Source organism: Dromiciops gliroides, chromosome 4, assembly GCF_019393635.1.
Source record: "Dromiciops gliroides isolate mDroGli1 chromosome 4, mDroGli1.pri, whole genome shotgun sequence".
Lineage (NCBI taxonomy): Eukaryota > Metazoa > Chordata > Mammalia > Microbiotheria > Microbiotheriidae > Dromiciops > Dromiciops gliroides.
The window spans coordinates 487,414,305-487,420,304 of NC_057864.1; the positions used below are offsets into that span (position 1 = coordinate 487,414,305).

General features: G+C 48.8%; 1 protein-coding gene across 1 annotated transcript in view; it reads right to left on the reverse strand.

The window, feature by feature from the left end:
* UBE2F (ubiquitin conjugating enzyme E2 F (putative)) overlaps nucleotides 1-969 on the reverse strand; it is a 130,937-nt gene extending 129,968 nt beyond the window's left edge. Inside the window, exon 1 of the mRNA XM_043964521.1 lies at nucleotides 834-969. The gene's annotated coding sequence lies outside the window, so the exon portion shown is untranslated. The remainder of the gene's footprint in view (nucleotides 1-833) is intronic.
* Between the last annotated feature and the right edge of the window lie 5,031 nt (nucleotides 970-6,000).

Consider the following 6,000-nt stretch of genomic DNA (forward strand, 5'->3'; position numbering starts at 1 on the left):
GGGGATAATGGGGGGGGGGCTGCAGTCCCATGTTGGGGGGTCATATGGAAGAGTCTGCAGTCCTATATGGGGGGGTCACATGGGATCTGCAGTCATGGGGGGGAGTCACACAAGGGGGAGTATGCAGTCTCATGTTGGGGGCAGAGATCACACAAGGGGGGGGTGTCTGTGGTCCAATGTGGGGGTTAACATGGAGAGGGGGGGCATCTACAGTCTCATGTCGGAGGTCACAAGAAGGGGGGATCTGCAATCCCTTATGGGGGAGGTCTGCAGTCCCATGGGAGGGGGGTCACAGGAAGGGGGCATCTACAGTCTCATGTCAGAGGTTCACAGGAAAGGGGGGATCTGCAATCCCTTATGGGGGGGTCACAGGAGGGGCATCTGCAATCCCGTATGGGGGGGGGGTCACAGGACGGGGGCATCTACAGTCTCACATTGGGGGAGGTCACAAGAAGGGGAGGATCTGCAATCCCTTATGGGGGGGTCTGCAGTCCCATGGAGGGGGTGACAGGAGGGGGGGCGTCTACAGTCTCACGTCGATGGCAGAGGTCACACGGGAATGGATCTGCAGAACTATGTTGGGGACGGAGGTCACACAGAGGAGGGGGGGGTCTGCAGTCGCGTGGGAGGGGGAGTCATACGGAGGGGGGGCGTCTACAGTCTCCCGTCGGGGGAGGTCACAAGAAGGGGGGGTCTGCAGTCCCATGTGGGGGTAAGGAGCGGGGGAGGGGGTGCTGCGGCACCCCACGGGAGAGGTCACGGGACTCCGAGGGCTCGGACAGAGAAGGGGGGTGGCAGGGTAGGGGTCGTCCGGCATTAGCTCGTCCACTCACCTGGGGAGCCCCACACCATCCCCCAGCCCTGGCACAGGATCCGCAGCGACCGCACTCTAGCTCACTGGCCTCCGGCTCCGGCCCCTCAGGCAGCGGCAGCAGCAAAGGCGGAAGCGGAAGGGACGGGGAGGGGCCAGTGAAGCCTCCCGCCTCCGATTGGCTGGCGGCCTCCTCGGCCCTCCCCTTCCCCCTCCTCCACACACTTTTTTTAAAAAACGAGAACTTTATGCGTTCCCCGAGTGCGCCCACTCACACGCCTGGGGTGGGGGAGCGCCAAAAGGGGGGCGGGGAAAGAGCTCCGGGCGTGGGGTCAGCGAGTCCAGGTTCGAATCCCACGTCTGCCCCTTCCGTCTCACTTTGGTTACACTTCGCGGCCCTGGCAAAGGAGGGCACGCCCTCGGGACTTCGTTTCCCGTGATGCTTTGGGGGCACCACTCTAAGGGAGACACGCTCTGAACTCCATTCCCCAGGAGGCTGTGCAGGTCAACGTGGTGATGTCATCAGGGAAGGTTCTGATTGGTGGCCAGCGTTCTGAGAGGCGGGAAGATTCAAACCCCCCAGCCCCGGAGAGCGGCGGAGAGAGGCGAGGAGAGAGCGGGCAGCCGGGCTGGGCTGCTACTGTCTCTTACCCACACGCCTGCTGCGGGCCGTGGAGAGCGCCTAGGGTCGCGGGTCTAGAGCTGAAAGTGGGGCTGTCGCCATCAGAACCATGAATTGAGAGAGAGAGAAGGCTCCTGCGAGGCCGGGTTTCGAAGCCAGTCTTCTGCCTCCAAACCCAGCTCTCTCCACTTGGATCATTGGGATCTGAGACTTAGAACTGTATCGGACCCAGAAGACATCGGGACGAGTGCCTTCACTTTACAGCCGAGAGAGCTTACCTATGCTACATAAATGCTTTGTTTTGCTCTTGTTTAGTAGCGTCTAACTTTTCGGGAACCCATCCAGGGTTTTCTTGGCAAAGGTACTGCAGTGGCTTGCCCTTTCCTTTTCCATCGCATTTTACACATGAGGACACTGAAGCAAACAGGGTGAAATGACTTGCCTAGGGTCACACAGCTAGTAACTGTCTGAGACTGGATTTGAACTTAGCTCTTCCTGACTCCAGGCCCAGTGCTCTGTCCACTGGGCCACCTAGCTGCCCATATAAATACTAGCCATCTATTAATAATAATAATCTCCAAATCCAGGACTCTTTCCCCTGCACTGTGCTGCCTGAGCTCTGTAGGGAGAGTTAAGTGGGGATGGGGTGAGAATGATTCCTTGGCTTGATTTCTCCCATTATTCTTTACCTGGCTATTCCTCCCCAAAAGGCAGTAAGGTTCAGAAGATTGACAGCTTCCCTCAAAACCGGAAGACCTGGCTTCACAGTCCAGCTTCTGACATATACTGGCAAGTTCCTTAACTTCTCACTGCTCTAGGCAATTCTTTAAGGCTATAAGCTACAGAGCATTTTCTGGTTTGTACTAGTCAAGGTTCTTCCTCTCCTGGGGCTCTGGTCAAATCATGTGTGCAGACTCCATCCCATTTTGTCTCCAGCATTCTGGCTAGGATTATGTGTCGTTTTTATAGATGCATTGGAATGGGAACTTATCATTTGTATAATTATGATTACCCCCAAACTAAACTTGGAAACAGAAAAGGGTCCTAAGGTAGGGAATGGTGAGGGCAAAAGAGAGATCCAGACAAAGTGCTTTAGGAAAATCTGAGGAGAGACAGGACTGATAGTGGAATAAATTTTCTTCCTTTCAATAGAGAGTTGGTAGAATATGGGCATAGAATGCTGCACATACTGTCGCACTGGGTCTATTTTGCTTAATTATTGCTTTGTTACAGGGAAAGACTCTATGAAGGAGTATTGTTAGAGAGTACATTCAAACATAAAAACATTATAATTTTTTAAAGAAAGGAAATTTGATGATCCAAGATAATTCCAAAGGACTCATGATAGAAAATGCTCTCCACATCCAGAAAAAAGAACTGTGGAACCTGAATGCACATTGGACCATACTGTTTCTACTTTGTTGTTGTTGTTTTCTTTTTTAGGTTTTTCCCTTTTGTTCTGATTCTTCTTTTACAACATGACTAATGTGGGAATACATTTAATGTGATTGTACATATATAACCTATATCAGATTGTTTTCTGTCTTGGGGAGGGGGGAGGGAAGGGAAGGAGGGAGAAAAATTTGGAACTAGAAATATTTTTTTAAAAAACCAAATGTTGAAAACTATCGTTTACATGTAACTGGAAAATAATAAAATACTTTTAAGATAAAAAAAAAAAACCCAAACCCAAACAAACAAAAGAAAGGAAATTTGAAGAGAGAAAGAACCCTGCACAGTGCCCAGGGTTATAGATCTAGTATCTGAAATAGGCTCTGAGCCCTTGACTCCACCATGTCATGGTGGGAAGAACAATGGCTCTGTAGTCAGAGGATCTGGGTTTAAAATCTACTTCTCTCTCTTACTGACATGTGTGACTATGTGTAAGTCACTTAATATCTCTGAACCTCATCTGTAAAATGAGCAGATTCAACTGAGCAGCTTTGAAGATATCTTTCAGCTTTATCTCTTCAAGCTTGGCGCTCTGTCCACTAGACCATGTTGTCATAGTAATAACAGCAGTTCTAGGGTAAATCCCTTTGCCTGAATCTCTGCTATGGAGGAGGGGGTGGGGTGGTGAAGGGGACTGGCCAGTAAGATCCCAGTCTTTACAGCAGGTGTGATATGCTGTGCTGACTGGAAATCCACAGGGAAGTTTGTTGAGTGTCCTTCTGGAAGTGAATGAGGAAGTGAATCCCTCCCTGGTTCTGAGCATGTGCAGGTGACTGTTTCCTGTCAGCTTACTATAAGGTAATGGAAGCCTTTTAACTGACTACAGAATCAGAATTTAGCATGCATATGAAAGACACAAACAGATCAAATCTTTCTCCTGGTTTTCAGGTGGACAGAAAGTGGTAGATGCCTCCAGGTTTGGGGAAGAGTCTTGGGTCCACTCTTTCATCTGGCTGCCATGTACGGCAGTGCTCTTCTCCTCTGTATTGTGTTCATTCCTTACTGATCTTAGGTGAATGAGGACCAGGGGCAGAATGGACCAGATTACAATCTTGTGAGTTTTGAAAGGTCAGAAGACCAAGTGAAATCCAGAATGGAGTCTGCTGGCGAGCCACACCTGAGTCGTGACCTGCTTGACCCAGCCCAAGGGTGGATCAGTTAACCAACTTAGACGTCAGCAAGGAAGAAAACAACTCATCCATCTATTATATCATACCCAGAACTACTTTAAGTTTGAGCTTAGTCTACCCAGGGACTCAGGTGGTAGAGGAAATTGGGTTGTTTCAGAGGTTGCTGTATTTCAGTTTTTGCTGTGCCTTCTCTGTAACTATCCCTCTATAAAAACTGCTTGATGTTAACTGGTTTAATACTGAGGAAAGATCAACTGGGTGAATGATATTGGGAGGAACTCACTGGTGGGGGCTCATGTACAACAGTAGCCTCCTTGTAACTAACAGTAACAGTAACAGTAGCTCATACACAAAGTAGCCTCCTTCTGGGGACCCAACGTGCCAGAGCAAGTGTAAGTTGGGATAGGATCCTATAAGCAATTTCTTATTAGAGCCTCATAGAAATCCTGAGAGGTAGGTGCTATATTATCTCCATTCTTTTTTCTTTTTTTTTTTTAAGTGAGGCAACTGGGGTTAAGTGACTTGCCCAGGGTCACACAGCTAGTAAGTGTTAAGTGTCTGCGGCCAGATTTGAACTCAGGTACTCCTGACTCCAGGGCCGGTGCTCTATCCACTGCACCACCTAGCTGCCCCTATATTATCTCCATTTTATAGATGAGGAAACTGAGGCACAGCAAGGTCAATCGATCTGTCTAGGGTCACAGTTGGAAAGTGTCTAAGGCAGGATTTGAATCAAGACTTCCCGTCTTAAATCCATTTCTCTTTCCACTGAGCCATACTCAGTGAGACAACAAAGGATTGCTTTGGATAGGAGGAAAGTCCAGTTAAGCCAAAATCTCAAAGAACTTAGTGTCCCCAACAGGAAAACAATAAACAGTCTTCCCGAAACCAAAAACAAAGTATCCACTAGATCCTTCTTTTAGCATGACAAGGCATCTAAATTCTAAATAGATGTTGTCTTGGAGGGATGAGCAAGCTTTAGAATAGCAGGGAGTTTAGCAATCAGGAGAGGACAGTGAATTGGGGAGCAAGAATCCTGGTGCTATAATTACCAGCATTATTCTGAATGTGTGCCAGGACAGGGCTTAGCCTGGTTTCAGGGCTGAAAAACCCCAGGACCAGGGCTCAAAGGAGAGCCAATGCCTGCACCTATATTCTATTATCTAGTCAACTGAGCTCAGCTAAGTAGTCCAGACCCTTAGCAAAAATAATGTGGTGTAATGCTACTCATTAATCAATCAATCAATCAATCAATCGAGCTGCACAGGGTGCAGGAGGACTAGCACCTTTGGAATGAGGGCTTCCTGAGCCCTCTTTGAGCTGCTCTTCCACCTTGGGTGTCCACCTGGAACTCAACTCTCACCTGTGGCTCTAAGAAGCTGTAGCAAGCACAGCAGCCACACCCCAGTAAACTGGCTCAGCACAGGCTAAACCAGGTTGAGGGGTAACCTAGGGGCCTCAAATCCATTGATGGGTTAGGGGGAAGTCTCCTTAAGGGAGCCCACAGAAGCAAAGAGGTGGATGGAGGGCTTCTCTGACATGGGGGATAGCCTGTGCAAATGGGAGATGATGTTTGAAGTAGAAAGCTGACTTAGATGGACTGCAAACTTTAGGAAGGGGAGTAATGTCCAAAGAGGTAGAAAGGGGGCAGCTAGGTAGTGCAGTGGATAAAGCACCGGCCCTGGATTCAGGAGTACCTGAGTTCAAATCCGGCCTCAGACACTTGACACTTACTAGCTGTGTGACCCTGGGCAAGTCACTTAACCCCCATTGCCCCGCAAAAACAAACAAAAAAAAAATAAAGAGGTAGAAAGATTGTTGTCATTGATGTTTGTCCCTCTTTTTTTGTTTTGTTTGTTTTTTGCTTGCAGGGCAATGAGGGTTAAGTGACTTGCCCAGGGTCACACAACTAGTAAGTGTCAAGTATCTGAAACTGGATTTGAACTCAGGTCCTCCTGAATCCAGGTCCAGTGCTCTATCCACTG